The sequence below is a fragment of the Anser anser genome, assembly GCF_964211835.1.
Source record: "Anser anser genome assembly, chromosome: 4".
Classification (NCBI taxonomy): domain Eukaryota; kingdom Metazoa; phylum Chordata; class Aves; order Anseriformes; family Anatidae; genus Anser; species Anser anser.
In genome coordinates, this window is record NC_139724.1 from 22,297,576 (window position 1) to 22,321,887 (window position 24,312).

The 24,312-nt window shown below is 34.9% G+C and overlaps 1 protein-coding gene across 5 annotated transcripts in view; it reads right to left on the reverse strand.

Moving 5' to 3' along the window:
- Nucleotides 1-24,312, reverse strand: part of LOC310899262 (teneurin-3-like) — a 1,088,357-nt gene that overhangs the window by 354,139 nt on the left and 709,906 nt on the right. For all 5 annotated transcript variants that reach the window (XR_014584113.1, XR_014584114.1, XM_083835486.1 and 2 more), the window contains exon 12: nucleotides 22,306-22,463. The gene's annotated coding sequence lies outside the window, so the exon portion shown is untranslated. The remainder of the gene's footprint in view (nucleotides 1-22,305; nucleotides 22,464-24,312) is intronic.

Consider the following 24,312-nt stretch of genomic DNA (forward strand, 5'->3'; position numbering starts at 1 on the left):
TCTTCCCATCCTCTTTTCAACGTGTTGGTAGCTGCTGAGTTTGTAGTCTCTGCTCTATCTATCAGTGTATGAGTGTCCTCCTGAAATCTAGTTCTTTACTGACTTTTACAATCAGCACATCCTTAGGAACATATTGATGCTCCTCCTACTTCCCTCTTCAGAAGAAAAAAAATAGGAAGGAAATACTGCCCTGCAGATGCTCTTCTCTCTGTCTCAGACCGTGAGGGAGAGAGAAAGAGCTGAACTCCGTTCAGTGAATTTCCTTCCTTTTCTCAGCAGGGATGCTTGCACGTGGTTGGGCATAGCAAGAAACATGATTTCCACAGGGCCTCAGGCAGCAGCCAAATTTCTCAGCAGGGGATGAATCCATGGCCACTTCTGAGGCTGCAGAGCTGCGCATAACACAGGGCTCTCATTATAAGGTTGGACAACCCTCTGGAGACTTTCTGCTGTTTCCATATTAACAAGAAATGAGTGGTTTGTATATGTCACAGGAGCTCTGTGTTAAATACTACTGCCTTGTATTATGCAGAGTAGTGTGTGTGCATTTCTTTTCTGATAATGCACGGAGAAACCAAGGGGGGAACAAGGATTTACCGTACAGGGCTTCCAGCCCCATGTGCAAGAGCAACACAGCCAATGACAGGCACAATGACATCACAGAACTGTGAAATAAATGGCAGCGTGAGGTTCAGCCTATTTTTCAGCTTTATCTTACACGTTACAGAAGTTTCTCCTACCACTTTCATGTAATTCTTTAGTAGATTTCTATCACATAGTCACTTTTAATATATTTGAATTTTTTTGATCTTCAATAAACTCTACTCTGCTCCTTTGAGAAAAATCTTGGTTACTTTGAAGATATTTCTCTGCTTGCCTGCACTATGTGAAATTCTTACTAAAACAATAAAAGTTTGGAGAATAAAATAGTCTCCTAAAACTGACCTCATAGATAGATAAATCATTCACCATGGCACATAAGTTATAAAGCACAGACTGCATGACTATTGATTGCTAGACTATTTCATTTTCACATGCTAAATGTGAAGTCCAAATGAGAAAAATACATCTTCGGGCTCCTAGGAACAAGCATTCATGAAGCTGAAGCCTGTTACAAGACAAGCATGCTAAGAAAATGAATTTAAACTGAAACCGAAACTGGTAGTAATAATTAGGAAAAAACAATAATTAAATTAAAAAGCAGGAGTTAAAAAAAGATATGAGGAAAAGTTACAAGGAAAATACCTATGGCTATCAGACTTAAACATAACCAATAAAAATGTGAGAATTATTCAATAAATAGTTTCATTCTGTATTTAGGTTGAAAGCACATGATATACATACTGATGCTAATGAAATCTCTTCCCTGTCAACAGTAACTACAGATAATGTTTAACACTGTTTTAAACCCATCATTTTAAAATCAGAATGTCAGATAAAATAGAAGAGTTTTGAAAGAATTAAATGAAGACTGTTATGGATGAAAATAACAATTTTATTTGCAATATGTGTTGGAATTGACTGGGCTGAACTTTTTAGAGTCCATAGTCAATCAGTTTTCATGCCAGAAAGTAAAATAATCAGATGGATATATTTTTTTAAGCATGGGCCTGCAACCTGTCAACTGCAGCAGGTAAAGCACTTAAGTTTTACAGGGATTCTCACAGAGCGGAAGGAAGATAACGGCTGGTGTTAGTCAAGATGTTTTTTATCAGAACTAACTCATCGGTTTTTGATATCCTTGCATATTTGATTGGTAAGAGTTGCACTGTGAATCTAAGAGTTTTTAACTTCAGTGAGGCATCTAACTTGATTACATAGAGAATCTTGGTTACTCAGATTAAGACCATATACACTAATTTTCACAGATATTTAATAGCTAAAATACTGATTGAATGTATTTTAGAATGAGAAAAAGGAAGTCATTATCATGCAAATGGTGTCCAAACTTCTCCTTGCCTCCTTATCTATATTTATTATTTTATAGCACTGTATAATGGAAAAGGAGACTGATTTAAATATCAACGAAGTTATGTAACTGATCTAATAATTCTTGACCAATTTTTATAGAATACCCATAAAATACTTTAGAAATAATACTGCAATGGCTGTCTTTTGCTCTCAGTTAAATTGTAATCCTACTTGTAATTCCTGATATTTAAGAACTACTGCAGTTGCAGTAACCAATAGCTGTCTAATGACCCACCTATGGCATTTTACGTTAACTCACTATCTATCAGATGAAAGTTTGCCAGACGGTCAAGAGAATATCTCAGTTCTCCAACATTTTTCTGATATTCCTTATGCTCAGAAACCCATGACTGTCTGTTTTCTTTACGTACTTCAGCAGAAAGCTCATTCCTTTACCTCTTGCCATTTCAACACTTTAAGTGCCATAAAGATTAAATAACTCAGAGTACGATGATGTTTTAAGGAAGAAGTCTTGCAAAATGCAGTTATTTTAAATTGTAGAACTGGATAGATTTCAGAACAATACACCTTAGCTTAGCCGTCTTATTAGCATATGATAAAGAATACTAACATATGATAAAGAATATTTTTGTTAGAAATTTATAATGTAGAATCATTAGAAACTACATCATACTTAGATTTCATTCTTTTTTAATATTTCTTTAAGGGTGAGTTGTAGTATTTTTTCCCAGGGAGAGGGTGGCAGAGTAGAAGTACCTCTTTAAAACCCTTTAGAAACAAAGAACATGAAAGTAAGAAAAAATGAATCAAACAATAATGAGCATCATATGCAGAAGAACTAAATTAATTGTAAAATCAGTTTCATGAGACCATATGAAATAGATTAGCATGAATCAAGAAATGCTTATATTTGTTGAAGAACAACATCTGTAACTCTAGAAAGTAGGAGGGAGAAATGTGGAGGGAGAAAATGAAAAAAACAAAAACAAAACAACAAACATGAACTACAACCAGAAATAAAGAAAAACAAGAGAGGTAGAAAGATGGTTCCCAGGTCTTTTCATCTTTTTACAGCTTTAATATTTAATTGCCTAGATAATTGTGACTGTATTTCCCACTGTAAATATCTTCTCTCCTATCATATCACAATAAATCATTTGATAATGTTTGTCCTTTGTTCAAGCAGCCATTTTGATAACTAATGTGCATTTCTACCCATCATAAAATCTTCATTCTACACGAGTGAGATGTGCGCACATTGTCCTAACAAGCTCACATTACTGTGAGCTAATGCTATTATAGTGCTTTGAAATCATATTTGGAAAAATGCTCTACAGGACCATTTGACTACTGGGTTTGGCTTTTAGTCTGTTCTGAACTGACAAGGATCAGCCATCACAATCTGTAAAGTATTCCCACTCAGCATACAGAGTGAATTCCAGGTAAGTACCCTCAAGAGTTAATCTCCTCCAGCTTCCAGCTCTTAAAAAGCTTTTCTTGCAAATAGAAAACACGTATCTAAGCTTTACTTGAGCAAAGGTTTCCCAGAATACTGGCAGTTTCTTATATACAGTGGGATATTTAATTACTGCCTTTTTTTTTTTCCTTAACTGAATCCTGCATGATGTCTTGAATTTGGGAAAAAAGGAAATAACGGACATAGCATTTGAGTTGAACAGTAGAAAATCATAGTGGTTAGGAAACTTAGCTTAGGAAAAATACTCAACTCTCCTCTCTGACTTAAACCACACAGGAACGTTGCAATTCTAGGACACAATAGAAAATGACATCATGTTTTAAAACATTAACTTTCTCAGTTTTATCTATATTTTTCTAACAGTATTAAATGCTCAATTCTTATTCCCAGATGTGTAGCATTTAATTAAACACTCTATCAAAAATCTTAAATTGAAAGAAATAAAAGGTGGTTCGTGCTAAAGACAAAACATACATTTCATAGAAATACGTGTCTCTAGTTGATCTCTTTATTAAGATAGAACAAAGGGAAACATCTAGGTGAGATTTTGATTACTATTCAGATGTTGTATGTCCTTCTACTTTGTTTCCTTCTAAGCTGGAGGAAAATATACATATGCTCTTGTTTAACCTTTATTTTTCCCCTCTATATCATTTTCACAGAAGAGTTGACCAAAATGGAATTTAACAGTCAAGGTACGAATGAATCCATATATATCCACATATAACATTGTAATATTTTCCATAATATTCCCTGCTCAGCCTAAATATTATTCACTTTTTTGACCTCTGATACATTTTAAGCAGATGTCTTCACTGAGCTGTCTACAGCGATGCCTAGATCTTTGTCCTGAGAGGCTCCATCTGATCAGAATCCTCCGGTACATGATGGAGACTAATTCATTCACTGCAGTGTGTGCTGTTTCACAGTAAGGGAGGACAAATTTCATCAACCACCGTTGAACTTATTTTTTCTGGATGTTCTAGGTTCTTTTGGTCTTCCTTACAACTCTCCTTAGTCTTTACTAGTCCATATAAGCTTTAATTACTGGCAAGTATTTCTTCCTCAGTAAACTGATCCTTTCTCTAGGTTTTTAGTAGCAACAGTTCTAGTGCTTATTCTGGAAAAATGTGATTATTAGCTTTCTTCCAGACTTTTCTTTCTTTTGTCATTTTCACTCAGCTTCTGCAAGATAAGATAAGCAAACTAAGAGATTTCCTTTGCATATTTATGTAATTACTCCAAAAAGATTTTTCAAATCCTCTGCAAAGACTGAGAGATCCATGCTGAAACTTCATAGTCAAGTCTACATATTAATAGGGATTTCATTATATATTCTACAAAATTGGCATATATTTTAGTTCTAATCTTCTTATCCCTCATTTTTCATCTGTAAATCTCTTTGCATTGGGAATTCTACACTGCTCCGGTGCTTGGAGAACACCCGAGAATTCTGAGGACAGTACTAGAATGCAAAAACAAGTTACTGGTATTTTGTGCTGAAAAAAACTAATCAAAGAAAGAGTATCTGTAGATAAACCTTTAATTTTTATTATATTTCCTTGAATTACATTTTCTGAGGTTCACTTTCTAATGGCCACATATGGACATAGGTTTTGTAATTTTCCTCACTAGTAAAGGCATGGGAAGCATTGACTTGGCAGCACAGAAAAAATATTTGCAAATATTTGAGATTATTTAGTGACTGATTTCCACTGGCATCAACAGAATTTAGGTATTTAGATGCAAGACATCCTTTAGAAAAATATAAACTATAACACCGTTCTTACAGTTGAAGTTAATGCAAACTATATATGCTCCATACGTTCTCATATCAGACAATGAATTTAACCAAGTTTCTGAACCTTCTGGATCATTTAGACAATAGATTCTGACATTCTGTATGCAAAATTAACTGGTAGTAACAGATCCCTGGCAAACTTTATAAGGTTTCTGTGCTTTTTTTTTTTGTTTGTTTCCTTTTGATTTTTGGGCTATAAAATGACTGCTTGTCTGAGGTTTTTGTTCAACTGTGCTAGTTTGGACTTCATGTAGGAACTTCTCCACAGTTTAATATCGGGAATTAATCTGACATTGGAAATGATTTAAGAGGCATTCCTTTTAATGTCATCTTGGTGATTGTATTAATTATAGTCATATTCAGTGCAGAAGGTTTTTTTTTTTTTTTTAGAGCTCTTGATGTGATACCTAAGGCAACTTTGCAGCAAAATCAGTCTGTCCAGTAGTTAGTCACAAGTCAAACCCTGTGTCTACCTTCTACCTTCTGCTGTTGTTTGTTGTTGATTTGCATGCTAAAGTTCCAGTAAAATCTACAAACGCAAGGCATAGGGTAGCACTCAGAGAGTACTCATAGTAACTGACCAAAAAAAAGTGTAAAAAAATACTCAGTAAAACTTGTCACAGGGAATACCAACATAGTCTATCCATATGGGAGCTTCAAGCTCCCATATCAGTTTAGGAAACTGATTTTATGACTATTGGCATGTCAGCGCATGGGGTCTGAATTAATGGTCCGTTGTTTGGTCTTTTACACAGTTTCGTTATTACTTCTCCTAATTTATACCTCTAGTGAGCCCAGGGCCCAAGGAAACTTCAACAGAAATAAATTTATGATTGAAAACCTGCTTTATATGTTTAAATTGAAGAGTAGAAAGCATAGTACTGTATGATTGACACAGTACTACTCTCGCAGATGGGGATTTGTTTAGGCTGCTAAGAGGCAATGTAAGTGCATGAAAGCTTTTTTATTAGATTAGAATACCAAATCTGGATTGTCAAAATGGCTGTATATTCCTATTTTTAAATTAATGTATTGTCACTTGAAATAGGATTCATTCATTGATCCCACGCTGTCCAGTTCTGCAATGAATTAAACTAGAGAGGGGAACGGAGAAGATGAGGAGGGCTGAATACAGATAGCTGGCACTTTTACAGCTAGACTGACTGGGCAAGAGTGCTGGGGAAGAGACACAGCTCTTTTGTAACAAAGGGACTTCAACCCTTCTGTTTTTAAAGAAGGATCCCCCTGGACAGCTATTCTGCAAGTGACCACATCTATGCTGAATAAACAGTTTCACAAGAGAAAGACTTCTGTTGAATAGCAGCTTTGCCACTGTAGCTTGCTTAAATCTAATTTAAACCACATACATGTGACACTGCACAGTCTCTATAAGTTTGAGAAATTGAGAAATTGAGAAATAGCAAAGGTAATCAGATTGCTATAACTTGTGAAGTTTTATGTTAATGTGAATCCTTCATACCTCAGTAGCTTATAATGTGTAAAAGTACATTACAGACTTAAAGATCAATAATTAGAATTCATTGTTTCACTCCTGATGAAAACTTAAGCCAAACAATTGCAGGACAAACTATATCTTTTGAGGAGTTTTTTGTTATTGATGACAGAAGTTCCCAGCAAGCAAGAAGCGTCATTCCTCCATCAACAAGAAGCCTCATCTCTATGTTAAAATCACTAAAACACCTGCTGCATATGCTTTACTGACCTTGTTATTAGTATTTACCAGTTGCCCTTTATACATTCAAATCACAGCAAACAGCCATTTAATTCTGAACTTTTTTATTTATTTTTTATTTTATTCTTAAATATAAAGGAGCAGTGGTTGCTACATGCTTTGTACTAGAAGTTTGAGAGAGAATCCATTGTGTTTGTGTAAACATTTTTTCTCTTGTTTTTAACTATCAATAACTACGTCAACTAAATATTTGGGAAATTACTAATGAGGACACTTTCTTAATTTATCTTGGTAAAATTCATAGTGAAGTTGAAAATAAATAAATCAACATACTGCTGTGAATAACTGATGTGAAAGCTTAGCTAATCTCCAGATTCTAAAGGAACTCGTTAACGTTTGGACAGCTCTACTGATGGCAAGTAGCTTATTATTGTAGGTAATGGCCATCATCTAGATATCATCTGAAATAGCTAAACCACAGTTTATGTCTTTAGGAAGGATACTTAAGCTATGTGAATGAGCACAATGCTGTTTGTTCAAATGGGCATTTATTTAGGCAGCCAAGAGGCAATGCAAGAGGATGAAATGTTCTCTATTAGATTAGAATACCTAGAGAGAATGTCGAAATGGCTTTCCTTACTGAATGTATGTGCCTGTTATTGATTTCAGGTATTGTTATGCTGGGTGATTCGCTCATTAATTTCATACTGTCCAACACAATAAAAACTGGTAAGCTAGAATGACTTGTGTTAGAAGACTTTTGAGTTTGGTGTGCATGGAGCCTTTGGGAAAGGAACTTCATTGCAACTCTGACTTCTTACCCACACAAAACATATGGAAGGCCCTCTACCTTCCTAGTAGAAAATTTTCAGGTTTATATTGCTACACTAGATTTTAATGCATCTTACCTTTTATTTTTATTTTTTTTACTTTCAAAAAAATATTCCTAACAGTTCTTCTGAACATACAAAGAAATTATTTCTCTTTTCTGGATCAACAGATGAAGTTATTATCACTTTATGCTATCTATATACAGTACACAAAGAGACCCAAGAGGCTACACTTCTTCACAGGTTTTCTTCAAGGATTTTCTCTGGGTATCAGTATAAAAATTGCAATACTGGAGTAATGACTCTGTTACAAGGGCAAGAATCTGTACACTCTGAAGCTACCCTGCTCTCTACTTCTTAGCTTTTTATTTAAAAATAAAAACAAAACAAAAAGTGCCTTTGTTTAACAGGCAGAATACTATATTGAGAATGTAGCTAGGTGTTTCTGCAAGGAGGAAGACAGGAAGTCTAAGAAACAAAACAGGTACTGGAGACATCAAAGGGAAAATGAAAGGAGAAAAAAATATAATAAGAAAGGTGACACACTTGAAGAGCAGAAGGCAAATTATTCATCCAATATATGCATAAAAAAAACCTGTAGATTTTAATGTATGAAATTATCTGAATTTCCAAGCAAGATTTTATGTTATGCCTCTTTATTAAGAAATGTATTTTCTACAAGCTGTCAGTGCCAATGCAGGCCTGAAATTTGCTCATACTCTCTGTTGTTTTTGTATTTATTAAGAAAAAGGAAAAAAAAAAAAAAAGAAAACACACCATAAATAAAGTGAGTTTTAAAAGACCTATATTACTCTACTACATATAATTAAGGAAAAAATCCTCTGGGTCAGATATAGGGCATGTGTAGCCTTATGCACTGAACAAAGATTTAATTTAAACACTAGACACTGCTCTTCCATTATGAAAAATATCACAATGTTCTGTGTCAATAATACAAATGCTAGGAAATCCATTGTGATGTCATTGTGTTTAGCCAGTGAAGTAAAATAGTAGTGCAGCATTTATTTATGGACATGAACGCTAACAAATACATTTAAAAAGTATTAGAAATTAGCACTGTTGAATGCCTGCACGTGTGTGTGAGCTCTGTGTGTATGCACACAGATGCACCAGGTATGTGTAAGGGGAAAATGCGGTGTTTAAAAAAGCCCAACAACTGGTTTCAAGATGAAATGCTAACTTTCATGTGCAAACTCTGATTTAAGAAAAATGACACCAAATAAATATATGGGCATATTTACAAGTCTGCATCCAGATAGAAGCCAGGGTCTAGTTCAATTAGAACTGATTTACTTATTACATCTGCTCTGCTAGGTACAATTAGATATTAAACAAGTCATAACATTTCTTAAAAATGTGCTAGCAGCAGGTCAGAAGATGTTCAAAAATTTCTTACAGATAAAGCCATTCCATGCTGCCTTCATTCCGTTGAAGAGTGAATAGAAATGTTCTTAGGTTGCACAGATAATGAAAAGAGCACCCTTTATTTCTCCTCCTTCACTTCACTCCAGTGAAGGCAATTCTCTATATGAATAACATAAAATGGTGAATAATAAAAGGCATTAATACTTTAATTTTGAGATGACCACAGTTGTACAGATCTCAATGAAATGTAGAGAACCAAAAACTACCATGCTTATGTCATTTATTCTTCTTGTTTACTCAATGTATTGGACAATGGTGTCACGTCATGCTAAACAAATGCAATATATTTTCACTTATTTTATTCAAAATCTTCTATTGTGGCATTCTGAAGAACACTTGAAGCCTGAGCTAGAGAGCGGTAGTTAAAAACAGCAACTGGCTGTCAGTGGTATAGTTTGTCATTGTTCCACAGACAAAAGGCAGACTGTCACAATAAACAGCATTTATTCATTTCAGATTTGTGGCTTGGGGCTGAGGAAGGGGAGGTGTCATTCGTAGTAATTGTAAAACACATAAATGATAATAGTAGTCTGCAAATCATATATCAAAGAAAACAGTGGGAGTTGACAGCGATGGAAGCAAGAAAATGGATGCTTCCAGCACAACCTAATTTACAGCTCTTTAAAAAAAATATATATTTTCTTTCATAACAGTGAAATAGAATGTTTTGTATTAACTGCTTGTGTGGTGGGTAGGCAAGCCTGGACATCTAAATCATGACTTGAATGACTTATTTCAAACAAACCGCTGAGTAGCTTTCTAAACATCATTACTCTGTATTCAGCCGTTGTCACTTTTATTAACTTAATTTCACTAATTAAAAAACAATTAATACTGATATTGACGTCACCTCCTCTAGACCTTTTGTTTAAAAGCTGCAGCTTTTTGAATACATTACACTGCTCTGTGAAAATACTCTGTACTGCTCGTTTACTATCGGATGCTTCCTTTACTCTAATCAAATGCTTCTGTTTTCTAAGAATGGCTCTCCAATGCCTCATCTTAAGTTTTAGGTAATAATTTCATGGCTAGAAATTATAAAGCAGATGTTACTCTTGTTGAGGTTGGTATTAACACTTTTGAATTTGAGAGAAATTTTTGAGGTAACCTTTGCCCTCTTTCGTTCTTGTAAACCCATCTTGATTTACGAGGTGGATGTCCTAGCTCAGTGACACATATTAACCATGTTATGTCATCCACTTGTGAAACCTTTTGGGGTCTGAAAAATCTGGGAATAGATGTGAGAGGAAAAGACACTGGTATTTGAAATGGTGTCCTAAAAGGCGACTTCTAATTTACTAGTGCTTGGTGAAAGTCCCACTTCATCTCATAACCACCCCCAGTGCTGTCCAGAACACTGGTAATATTTATTAGAGAGCAACCTCTTCTGACATACCCAGAAAAGACAGATGGATCTGAGTTTTTCTCTGGCGAACCACACAATGTTCACCAGATGGAAACAACGCTCCCCATATAGTTTCCCAGGCATTTTTGCCTACAAATCCTTTTCTCCCAGCATGTCTCAGCTCCTATCAGGAACAAGGGCATTAAAGGGCTGAGGAAAGGACAGTTATGTCCAAGAAACTGAACTCATATTTCAGCATGGATCACCCTTGCATTGAAAGAGTGGAGTGTCGTATCAGTATTTCAACTGGTAAATGTTATCACAGCTGCTACTGTTTTTGGTATAACGGAGAAACACAATTCAGGGGCTGCCAGGAGGCAACATGCTCAGCAGTGTGAGGGAATCACACTGAAGAAGGGATGCACATGACCAGATCCAAGACAAGTTTTGGTGATTCTTGCCTTAATGAGACAGGACTTTTCTTAATTCATTTTAAAATTCAAACAAAGGTCTCTGTTTGGGTAGTCATGACGTGTGAATATACGTGAAAATGGGGCGATGCATGTAAAGCTTTACATGTCTAATATCTAGAGGTAGCAGAAATAGAAAAAAACAAAAAAAAAAGCATGCCCCCCACAAAATCTTTAAACACTAATTGCTAACCATATTTTTAAGGAAGACTGGTACAATTAAAAAAAATAAGCATTTTATGGTTAAAATAAGCTCTGAACAGAAAAACTGGGGACTAATTTTAAATAAAGAAGTATGAAAGGAGGGGATTAGTCCTGCTGAAAGAGACATTTTCAATGCAACCTCAGCTACATTGCTGTAACCTTTAATTCTTTAACTATCCAGAGCTAAGTGAGACAATTCCACCCAAGCTTATTGCTAGTAGCAACACACTGCAACTTGAGAATTTCAAGGCAGAGTTTGTTCAGAATTACTTATTACTTACATTACTTATGTGAAAGCAGTAAGAAATGTAAGTATAACTCTTATTTAGTTAAACGGGAAGTATATTAGAATAATGAAAACACTGTTACCTATATTGTCTCTATTCATTTCATAGAGGTTCTTTTGAATTTTTTTCCCAGGCCCCTTCTACCTGTTTTTATTGGTTTAAATATAAACATATGTAGGTTCACACTACTGCTCTTCTTTTGTGTTTGGAATGCTGCTGAAATTCAGTTTAAAATATAAGGAAAAAAAAATCACAGTATGCCACTCCCTTATGTAGACTATGAAGATATTTAGATTTCTTCTTCTGTAAAATCTTCCTGTCCTACTGTGTTACAAAAGCCTGGAATGCTATACTTGAAAAAGAATGAAATTTGGGGTGCATTTTCTTGGTTAGCTTTTGCCTTTTAAGGAATCTGCTCAAAACTGTAAGTTTGCTGTTTTGAAGTCTCCATACAGTCCCTTTCATTCAGGAATTAAAACTTGTATGATACATGTGAATATAAGTGATTTTATCCTGGGCTCAGTCAAGTACATGGTTTTCATAGCATCCTGTAAGTAGTCATTCAGAGTGACAAAAGCATGCAGTCCCTAAAAAGCAATGACAGCCTTCATTCTAATTACATGAGAATGCCAGCTTTCTCAAAACTGGGCAGATTTCACATAACAGGAGCAGCTAAGCACAGCATCGCTCATAAACTATGCTCATGGCCAGTGCAAGGCATTGAACAGTCACTCATGTAACAACACAATCACTGCAGTTAATGCATGTCACTACTTACTTGAGGGAAAAATTTTTAAACTAAAATTTGCATGGTCTATTTGAAACTTCCCTGAGTTGAATATCTAGCGTTTAGCTTTCGAGCAGGAGTTCTGACAGTAGCAGTGCTCGCAGCAAACTGCCGCTGTCGTTTGTTCTGCTTCAGTGCTGTTTGACTGTCACAGCCTGTCATGTGGGAAGAAAGCACCACATCTAACCCCCTGTGACAACGTTTAATCACCCCTATTACTCCTACTGGCTGTTCAGGCCACCTTGAGGTGTACAGCACACAGTCAGAGATGTAAAAAACACTTGCTTTATAAATGAAAAGGCTAAAATCTGGCTTGATCTGATCAATTGGCTGAAACATGGTTAAAAGAAACTAGAAATATTAGCTAAATAATATAAATTCAATGCCTGACATCACTTTTAAACTGTCAGATCCATTGCGTCATTAGAAATATTAAAATTTTTATTTTTCTCCAAGATTGACTTTTTATGGATTCCAGGTATTCACATTCTGAATTTCTTGTTATTTCTTTCTAAAAATCTTTGGTATAATATGGACGCATATGCAAATAAGTCATGTTTGGGGTTCATTTGTTTGCACCAAAATCAAGTGATAGAAGTAAATGCTGTATCAAACGGTATACCTGCCCACATGTTAATGCTGGGTCAAAGGGTAAGGGAAGAAATGCTTAAAAAAAGCCACGTACAAAGGAAATGTCAAACTTAAGCCTTTCTGCTACAAATCAACACCAATAAAATAAAACAACACACATATCTGATCCATCTAATGAAACCGTGTATGAATTAGTAACTTTGCTGTTCCATATGAGAACCTATGTCTTCATGCTACTTTTAGCATGCTAGCTTCATGTTGTATTTTTTGAAACTGCTGTTCATGTTCTACTTAAAGTCTGAAGGGCACATGAGTCAACCCTTAGAGTCCTTTTGCTTACAGCCAGTTACACATCCTTTTTCAGCAGCCCAGACAGAACACACACAAAATCACATCTTGCACATTAACAAATTGGTTTGCTTGAGCTGGTCCTATTAAGTCCAAGGCCTGATCACTAGGACAAAAGATTGATTTCAATATGAAAACATATTAACCCACCGTGAGTTCAGCTTCAGCACAGTAATCTAGTATTATTGTTTTAATTACTCCAGCAGGCTAATCTTAAGCAATGATAAAAGATGTTAGCATGAAACTTTACAATGAGAGATTTTCTTGTGCTTGTGAATATCATTAACACCAGTGCCATTTAAATTGATCTGTATTTGTAAATATCACATCTGCTTTGCATGGACTAGGCAGAACACAAGTGTATCCTGACAGCAGATAGCTTCGTGGATCAATAATGTAGCACAAGAATTTATATCCTTATACTACTGTTCAAGCCCAGTTCTGAAAACATCTACATAGATGTCCATCCTGTAGAACCAGCACTTGATATGACACTAAGTGGCCTGTATGAGAATACAGGGCCCAGAACTTAATAAAAAACCATCCTGCTTCCATCACGTGTCTGAAAAGGTTCCTGCAAAATACAGGTGATTATTTTTTTTTTTTTAAAGAAATGGAAAAAAACACTGCTATCAATACTCCTTTATATTTTGATTAAAATGAACCATTTCATTTTCTTTTCTAACAAGTGATTTCAGGTGAAATAAAACAATCTTGCAACAGAGCATTTTAAAACTTGCAAAAAGCATGCAACTATGTGTGAATGGGTGGAAAGTACATTACATAAGGGTTTTAATTTTTCATGAAGATTTAATCTAACAGGAAGCTAGATCAGTTGTACATTTTCAGATATAAACACACTTCTCCGTGTTTCTTCGAGCCAGCTTAGAAAAGAAAGAAAGAAAGAAAAAAAGAAAGAAAGAAAGAGAGAGAGAGAAAGAAAGAAAAAACAAAAAACCAAGCAACAATGGTCAAGTTGACAGTGAAGTTCCAGTGCTCCATCAAAATTGTTTCTGAATGACCAAATGCAAAAGACCCTTGTCTTGTCTCAAGGGTTTATAGCACTTATGGCAGTTTGTACCACTCACCCATGTCCAATTCTAACTTCTGTTCTTACTCCCCCAATGAAGAAAAGCTTTGCCATCTGACACTCTAATTTAGATTAACATTAGCAGGAGTGTTACAGATTTTCTATTATTAAAGACAAAAGGAATTAGTGTCTTCTTATATCTATCAAACAATTGTGAGATCTCATCTAGAAATATCCAATTATAGTTACCTAACCAGGTGTAGACATTTATGTGTGAGCTGTTGCAGCCAACCTATTGCTAGAACAATGCGTGTGTCAGTACTAATTTACGGAAGAATGGAAGGCTAGTTTGTCACCCAAAGGTTACACCACACATTCTCCTTCACACTTTCTGTCCACATAATTTGACATGATGGTCTGCCTTCCCCCAGTTTGCTTATCAGGTCTTGATGGCAATAAAGGACAACCCGAAATAATACTGTCCTGTCACCCCAAAAATAAGTTCATGGAATTTGAATACTGGACCACCTATAAAAGAAATCTGTTTTATTGAGTTGTCCAGTTATGTAGAACAGTTTCAATAATTTTTGTAAATCACAAGGAAAGAATACATTTGGTCTTTTTTTTTTTTTTTTTTCCACACCAAGGTGTGATATCTACAATAAGACAGATAATAATCCAAAACTTTTGGCTTCACTTTATCTTTTTTAAATAACTCTGCAGAATATTCTAGGCAAGGATATTGATATGAATCTTTGGATATGAATCATAATAGCAGATTTTCACATCAGGTATTTGATTCCATCTCTGAACTCTGAAGCTTCTGCGGTGTGAGTGGCAGCAGGAAATGGCTTTCAAACTCTTCCTAACAGATGGAATAAAATCTGCCAGGTTATTAAATTACTACACAACTATTTTTAGTTTCCATTTCTAAATCCTTTTTCTTCTTTTGTCGCATAATATGTCATTGTTAATCAAATCTCAAAAGCACATCTATTTTGAAAAACTGAGAAGTCTCAACTGGCAGTTTATTATCCTTTGCCCTGAACATTTTTTATAACTGCTTTATTTTTCTGCAAAAGTTATGGAGTATTTACATGTATTTGTGTATTACGAAAATGGAGAAAGTTAGTTAAAACATCAAACAGTTTGTAGGAGTTACAGGCATTAAAAATGTTTTAGTGATGAATAATCTAGTGTGAACACATATCTAGACTGCAGTCTCAGATTAAAGACAACTGTTTGCTCAAAAGTAGAAATGCCCTCCTAATCACTATGAAATCGAATGCAAATTCTTCAGCTGACTGTGGCAAACCATATCAGAAGCACGATACATTTTATTTTAGATGAATTTTGCCTAGAAAGAAGAGGAAGCTACTTAACCCTTGTGAAAATTAAACCAATTGTTTCCTCCTGTGAACTCTGTCATAGTGACAGACTTTCTTAGGGTACAAAGAATCCTTTGAACGCAAATTTGCTTCAAGTATTATGGAAAAAATGTCTCTTTTCATGTACCAACCTAAATGCTAACTTTCTTCTTACACAAGATCTACTGCTACAGCTACACTACTGTACAGAAGAGAAGATGTAAGAAAGTATTAAACAATATTTGTTAGTATAACCACAGTAAAAATTGCAACACTGAAAGGAAGTATATTAATTGTTGTGTGATTAAGTCAACTGGCACATTATGATTTTACTAAAGGACAACAAACTTCAATCAACTAAGGACTGAAAAAGCAACTTGCAAATTGATCCCGTATCTGATTTCCAGTAGTGAATTAGACAATAGTCATCTTCAGATTGAACAGGAAGATGCAACTGAAAAAAAAAAAAAACAACAAACAACTGTGGAATGCAGGGAGAGCTTTAGATTGGAGTTGTACTGTATTGCAGAGCTGGGGCTTCTGGAAGCTGTATTGCTTTTGTGGCAACTATGTAAATCAATGGTAACTAGTGAGAAAACGCTCATTTTGATACAGTTCTGTTGAATCTCTCAAGGGAGAAGAAAGTTTTTTGAGACCACTGACTTGACAGATGCTGCTCAGAAATAAACAAATAAATGTATCAATAGATGAAGTTTTCAATTTCTCTCAAAAATCAACTTGTACACACATCTCAATTAAGGCACGGAATCCACTGAACCTTTTCCAGTCAGACGTGTTAACTGTGAAATAACTGCAAAACAGACAATATTGCATGATGTCTTAGTAGAGGTAAACATCATGCATTAGAAAAGTCAATTACATGCATTTTGATACCCAAATATATATGTATATATAATATATACATATGATTCTATGATCACAGATGTGTGTATGTATTTAATATATAAGCAAGGAAAAGGAAGAAAAATATCAGAACTCAAACCTTTTTTCAATATTTCCCACTAGTTATGGTGTCTACGACTTTATGCTTTGTAGCAGAGAATATAATATATATTATATATAGGAGCACTCACATTCCTATGTTTTTGTCCTCCTCCTATTGACTTCTCCTCTGATGTTCAGGAGAAAAAAAAAAAAAATCATAGAAAAATGCAGTATGTATTTTTAACAGTTAGTCTGAGAGATGAATTGAAGGGCTTTATAAATGAGGTGTCTTCAGAAAAGGTGCCACTAAGGAAGAATTGGAAGAAGAAAAATTATGCTTTCAAAAGGTAAAGAGATAATAACAAAGCCTCCACTAAACACAAAGCTTCCAGGAAAGAGGAGTTTCACAATGCTCTGACTTTAATTACCGTACATTAGTTCTGTCCAGTGAAAAGAAAGATAGAGAACATTTGTTCCCGATTCCTGTGTCTCTTCTGTTTATTTTAGGAAAGATGATATCATAATAGCATTCTTCACATCTCAGAAACAGTACTTTTTGGAGTTAAATTGTCATCTTAGTACAGTAACATAGAGAAATCTCTCTTTTCCATAATAATACTGGCAACAAAATACTTTATCAGGGGTATAACTATGCATAGAAAAATTATAATTTGCAATTGCTTATAATTTAAAATGTAATATTTTACAATGATTGCAAGATGATATTGCATTGTTTAAATTACAGCATAATAATTCATTCCTGCAGCATTCAGTGGCACTAGTCCTTTGGCCTCTTGCCTAACAATACACTAGACAAGAATTATTACATTGTAATTCACACCCTGTCATGCCTTATTGCTTAATTAAAGCATAACCCTTCATGACACGACAAGCAATTTGACTGTTACCATAATAGATTATTATCCCACCTAACATATTTTAGTTTTACAACACATTCTTTTTTTTAACATGCACTGAAAACTATCAGAACAAATGCACATATGCTTCCTTCTTTATCTGTAAAGTGTGAAGAATACATACAGAACAAGTAGGTAAGAACACAAAGTTGTATTTTTTGTTAGAGTTTTTCCTTTAATAAACTGTTAGGGTATTTTTTTACTTCATTTAGCTTCAGCAGTTCATCATTGAAAAGACACTAGGATTCAAATCTCTGATTAGCTGGCTGCCTACATATTTGTCATACTGCTTGACTACCTAAATGGTAAATTTATATATAAAACATATACAATGAGACTTAGATTATAGTGTCTTTAAAATTCAGGACAAGGTAGCTGGCAGTTTAATTTTGTTGCAATACAGCAATTGCTATTCTATATTCAACATTAACTAATTCATGAATCATACTTTTCAGGAATAACTCCTTGAATTTCTCTCTGTGATGTTTCTCATACTGAAACCTGATAATATAGAAGGTTACCAATTGATATTAAAACATATTTGATTTTTAGCTGATATTCCAGTTTTGTAACAGTTAATGGAGAAACTCACTGACTTAAGCGAAAAACTCATCCACAAGGTGAAAGAGAAAATGTGTTACTAGCCATGTAAACATGCTTTGACATTCCAGCTTACAATATAATTATTTCAATTAATATTCATTATTTTATTAATTCCTTCACACTGTCTGAAAGCGTGAGATACAACACAGCAATTTGGCTATTAATAATCCTTTACTTTTGGCAGTTACCAACTCAAAATTAAAATATGCAGCCATGGAACTCAGAAATTTTGTGTGAACAAAAGCCTGGACTTCTTGAGAAGACATAAAGGCAAAGCATACAAAAAAAAATTAATAGAGAAATTATGTATATCATACCTGATAGATGTGCTACAAGTTTCATATAATATCAAGGTGCAATTTAATGAGGTTGCACTGAACTCTGTATGTCTGCAAGGTGACTGGGTTGTCCCTGGAACTCTCTGCTGTAACTATAAAATGTCTATGATGTGACTGTGATATAACTGAAACAGCTGCAGCCTTTGATCATATGCTGGCAGTTTATGTACAGATGCAGAATGTGTAATAAGGGCACACTTTATTAACCTGACTGATGTTCTGTTATTTTACTGGTTCCAAAAGCCAAAGGAGACTAGGCTCTACCATGTTATCCTGAGAATAATTTATTGTTGCAACTATTCAAAATGAAATACCTATCATTAATGTCTAATTCATTATCATAAGCAAGAGGTATACATTGTTCTCGGTTGATTTGACATTTGCTATGATCTTTAAAGCTGGTGCTATAGCTAGAATTATTCTTTTGAATTAACACGAACTACATTTTAACTACCGTTTAAAACACTTGCCAACATTCTGAATGTATGCTTATGTTTCCTGGTAATAAATATTTCGGCAGATACAGTCTAGTGAAACTCAGAGTGAGCTATTGCAATTTGGTCAAGTATAAAAATACATGAATTCTAATGGCATGATAACGAAGTTGGACCCTGCCAGATTAGGGTCTGTATTACACTGTAGAGAAGCAGAGAGCAGGACACCTCCAGTTTTGTGACACTGTGCCCAAGTTTCATCTTGGCTTTCCTTGAGAAGTTCACACATTTTGTTCCTACTGAACTGTCCAGGTTTTATACGACTCAACTTTCTCGAAGCAGCGAATTAGAGTGCATATTCTTTCCAACTGACCAGCAATAAAGAGAAAAATGTAGTGAATACCTAGGTGTTACGGCTCCATACATGCGATATGGAAATTATAATTACAACACAGCTTACAGGTAAATACAAAAAATTGTAGTGTGTTACTTTGTCCAAAGAGTTATGTCACAAAAAGATGAAATAACAACAAACTTTTCTTTCCAGAGGTGTTAACTTAAAGATGTTCTGTGGAGTTGGGTTTACATAGAAATTAGTGACAGTGTTGAAATTCTCAAAAAAGATCTGCTTCTATCTCTGTACTCTTAACTCTGTATTTAAATTTTGTTTCATTTTTACCTCACATTTTTACAGGAAAAAGTATAAACACCTGAACTCTAGGTCACTCCGCTACCATATTCCCAGTTTGTTTTCTTCTGCAGTCTTTCACAGGAAATATACATTTTTATAACCTTGTTGGAGACAAGGGGGATGTTACAAAAATCAATGTACTCCTTTAATAGGACTTCTCTCTGTCCAGCACCTGCCCTATTCAATCCTGGGTTTAGTTTTCCTTTCAGTTCATTTATCTACAACCTTTGTGCTGCAGCTGGGGAGCAAATAGCTGTAAATACAACAAAAAGGAGGGAAACTGTAAGGAACAGATGACTCAGATGACTGATGTGTGACAATGCCCCCCCCCCCCCTTTTTTTTTGTTTGTTTGTTTGTTTTTTGCTGGAAGACCAAACAACCTTTCCTTCCTTCCTTCTTTTCTCAACACCAGCACGTGCAGTTTGGACAATCCCAGCAATACTTGGTTTCATCCCAACCTCTCGACACAGAAGCAGAGAGATCCAGCAGACTTCGCTGGGCTCCATTATTCACTGGGGTACTGTTTAGACTGAAGGGTATAAGGAGGTGTTTCAGCTTTGTTTGTCTGCAGTGTAGTGTATATTACTGCTGATTATCTTCTTTAATAAAGGCAATAGAAAGGAAAGTTTTGTCTGTTCTTTACTACGACTACATGACCTCTTCTAGAAGGTGAATTATTTCCCTCAGATCAATTATGTATGCTCATGGGGGAAACTGATGTAATTCACCTGCATCCAAGGCAGGAAAGCAGGAAATAGAAAATAAGGCAGAGCAAGCAGGGAGGTGCTAAGGAGTGGGGACTCTTGAGATGAACAGGTTGCAAACTCACAGCCACACCTCTGAGGAATGGGATGCAAGAGACTTTTCCCAAAGAACTCAGAAGAGACTGTATTTTTTGTCCTAGCTGAAAAAGTCAGTGGGAGTACCCGGACAGAGAAGAACGAACTGACCTACAAGGACAAAGTACAGCATATGGAGATTGACTTACAAACCCTCTCTATTTAGTCCTTTTCTGAATCTTCTCTATTTTAAAGTAATTCACTGTGCTAATTTGTGTTCAGCTAAAACATTTTAACCAGAACAATTCAGGGTCTCATCAGACCTTAACCTGAGGATAAAACGAATTACAAAAGAAATATAACAGTCAGGAGTTTCTACTGTGACCATGCATAGTGGAGCCAAATGGTGTTTTGAAAGATTGGGAAGAATGTTACTGCTTTTCTCACAGTCTTTTTCCTAAACAGCGTTATTTTTCACTACAACCTGTCACCATTTACAGATTGTTTTTCCCTACTCTTTGCAAGTCTTGCTTTGCTGTTGTTTCTAAAAACACAAACTTAAATGGAGGTTTTTTGTTCACCACCTCAAAACTATAAAGTTTCCAACATCCCAAGAATTTGGCATGCAGCTATTTGATATTTCTTCTGTGGGAAGCATAGATTTAAATTACCCCTTGCGGTTTTCTGAGCAGGCCAAGTTTCAAACATCTCAATTAGAAGTTAAACAGCCCCCAGACAACATCTGTTTACATTATTTTTTTCCACAGATCTATTCACTTTTCATCTAGATACAAACAGCCATATCTGTTTCTATTCCAGAGTTAAAGATAAGTCAATAAATATTTAATCTTCTCCAGTATGGGTATTCATCAAGGAACTGCAATTCCTTTAACTCTCAAACACAGCACATCAACTGAACTGTAGACTTGTCTTTAGAATCCTAAAATATTATCTCTAAAATATATTTAAATATTTTACACACCTTGAATGTTTTCATTCCCATTTCTAGAAAAGAGTATAGATGCCAGGTAAATGTAAACTATAAACACTGAAAGTGGACAGATTTCTTTCTAGAAAATCTGATATCTATTTCAAGAGTTCACATTTCACTGAAATTTGTTATAAGTCATCATAAATGCATATTATAAATAAGGAACTAATAAGTTCATTTGATACTGTTTGAACTTATCCAGACATTCAGGCAAAAAAATCAGCCAAAAGCTGATTCCAGAGACCAAATGAATTGTCATTATACCCTGAATTACTGTTTAAACCCTAGAGAAATCTTTCTGTAGACATATGTTTGGCCTCATTTCCAATTTTTTTGTTGATTGCTAATACTTCATATATGCCATTTACAATTTAAATCCTCTGCCAAATATCTCTCTGATATATTCTAGCACCTTTTATTGGTTCCTTTCCATCCAAAATGTTCTCATCAGTACATTTTTGTTTCAATGGACTTCAGCTCAGAAGTCATTATTCAATAACCTCAGTGACTTCATCTTAACCGATTCCAGAATAACAGGGTTAAATTAAATGCAAAGTAAGGTTCATTATTACAGTACTGCATTGAAACATGGAAATAAATGATTGCTCGATAAATACTATAAAATCTCTACTTCAGAGTGTGGGTCAAAATTAAAAGAACATTTACAGATAAAACACCAGTCATATGCAGCTAAATATCTTGCTTTAATACCAAAGAACTTTGATTTATAAAGTACGCATTTAAGATCCCCAAAAGTGTTGCCCGCTGACTTATAAGGTATTCTTGCTTTTCAGTAGTGAATACTGTGTGATTACTCAAGTGTACATGACTGAATTAAAAATGCTCATTTTTACAGTAAAGCAAATGTTACATCTAAACACTGAAGAGAGGAGTTGACACCCATGTAATAAACGTTCAATAGCTCTGCAAGGTTTTCCCCCTCAGGAAAATACAGATGACAGCAAAATATCTTTCCTTACAGTGGTCTGTTCACCTACCTTTTCTGATGAGTTGGCTGCAGAAAAATGTAGAAATGGAAAGCTCAATTAGTGTAATTTACGTATCCTTGGATGTCAATCATTACTGGTGAGAGGTGGGACTTTCAGGATCTCTATGCATTAATTAAGAGCTCATCTCAGCAGAGTAGTCTTTCCACCTAAGGACCAAAAATAAGTTTTAATTAGAGTCTGGAAGACAGTGTGTCATATACATATAAAACTAGTTCTTTGGTGAAAAAATGAAAGTAATGGGACATTATTAGTAACAATGGAAAGGGCACAAATCTCTTGCTTGTACTTAAGTTCAGAATATAAAAGTATTTCCAGTATATATGAGTCTGCCTGAAATACTAGACAGATTCTGAAATGTTACGTGGACACCACTCAAATTTCAGCCAGGTTGTATGAATGCCAACATTAGTAGTAGGTCCCTGTCGAATTATTGATGCTGAGCTGATGTTGATGGAGGGTTATTACAGAGCTGACGTTAGACTATATTTCTCTCTCTTAGCCAGTTTTCTGTTCAAAGCTGTCTTCTGACTGCAGGTGCAACAGGGAAAACAATGCAAGCTCAGCAAAAGGGGGTGAAGGGACTTGTACGATGCATCACGTTCATTCACTGAGTGATACAATACGTAGGCAGTTGTTGGCTGGCCTTCGACACGTCAAGGCCCAGGAGAGGTTAATAACTAGCTGGGGTAACTGGTGTCAGCTGCCTTAGAGAGCTTTGCTTGTGGAATGACTTGTCTGAGGATCAAATATAATCAAATATTCTGCCTAGGACTCACTAGGGAAATAATATAAATAATTGATTATATCATTTATAAATTAAGGGAAAGAAAAAAAATTTTAAAAGCTGGTCTGGAAAATAAACAGATGTGAAAACAGGTGTGAAAAGGGATAAAATTTAGAGAGGAAACAAGTTTATATTCTAGAGAACAAGAAGAACCTTGTTTGTCAATGGCTGAAATAAGAAATATTATGAACTAATAAAATACAGATAGTCTACTCTAGGAAGGATTAGAGAGAAAAAAATAAAATGTCAAACTACATTATGGAAAAAGAAAAGAAACACTCGTAAAAACTGGGATTTCAGTGTTCTGAAAATTACAGTTACCAAAGGACTGAAGCTAACATAAACATTACATGATATAATTAATAATTATGAAGAAGGCTATCACACAGAAAAAGAACAGATAAGGAAGGCATATCAGAAGGAGGAAAAGATTTACTATGAATTTTAGAGTACCAGAACAAGTGTTATGACCTTCTTCATTGCTATTATATTTCATAGTCTCTTACGAAGGTATTTGTAAATACCTTTAAGAGACAGATATTTTTCTCAAAAACCTGTTTGAGAAACACATGCTATAAATTTTCCTACCTAATCAATATACCTGACAGGTAATGAAAAACAGCAGCAAATACAACAAAACAAACAAACGAACAAACCGTAGCTATTGCTGATAGATTGTTTAAAATATTTTCTTCTAAATAATATGAGATGAAACCAATACTACAGTGAAGGTACATCCAGTCTTTTAAAGACATTCAGAAAAATGTGGACAATAATTTGATGTCCTTCATAAAATTTATGTCCATATCATTAACTCTTGCAAATGTTTTCTTACGCATTTTTTCCAGCCATGAACTATTTGCTATACAATAGACTTAGAAGCGCTCTCCAGAATTTCCCGAGTAGGGATATTACTGTCTCTTGGCAGTACACAGCAATGCATCCTTTGAATGCTAGTACTGAAACTCATATTTTAAAAATTCCAACATGTATTCTGAGAATCATTTCTGACGTATTACAGTACTGAACAGAGTATATCCTAGTGCTGCAGATATATGCATATTACTAAATCTGACAGCTATTTCTCTGTAGACTAAAGTTATTTTTCATGATGACAAGATTTCAAGAAAGGCTATGTTTTCTATGGCTGAGTCCACAGGTAAGTATTTTTAAATGAAAAGGGAAAGGAATTTATCCAGAGTTTGTCACTT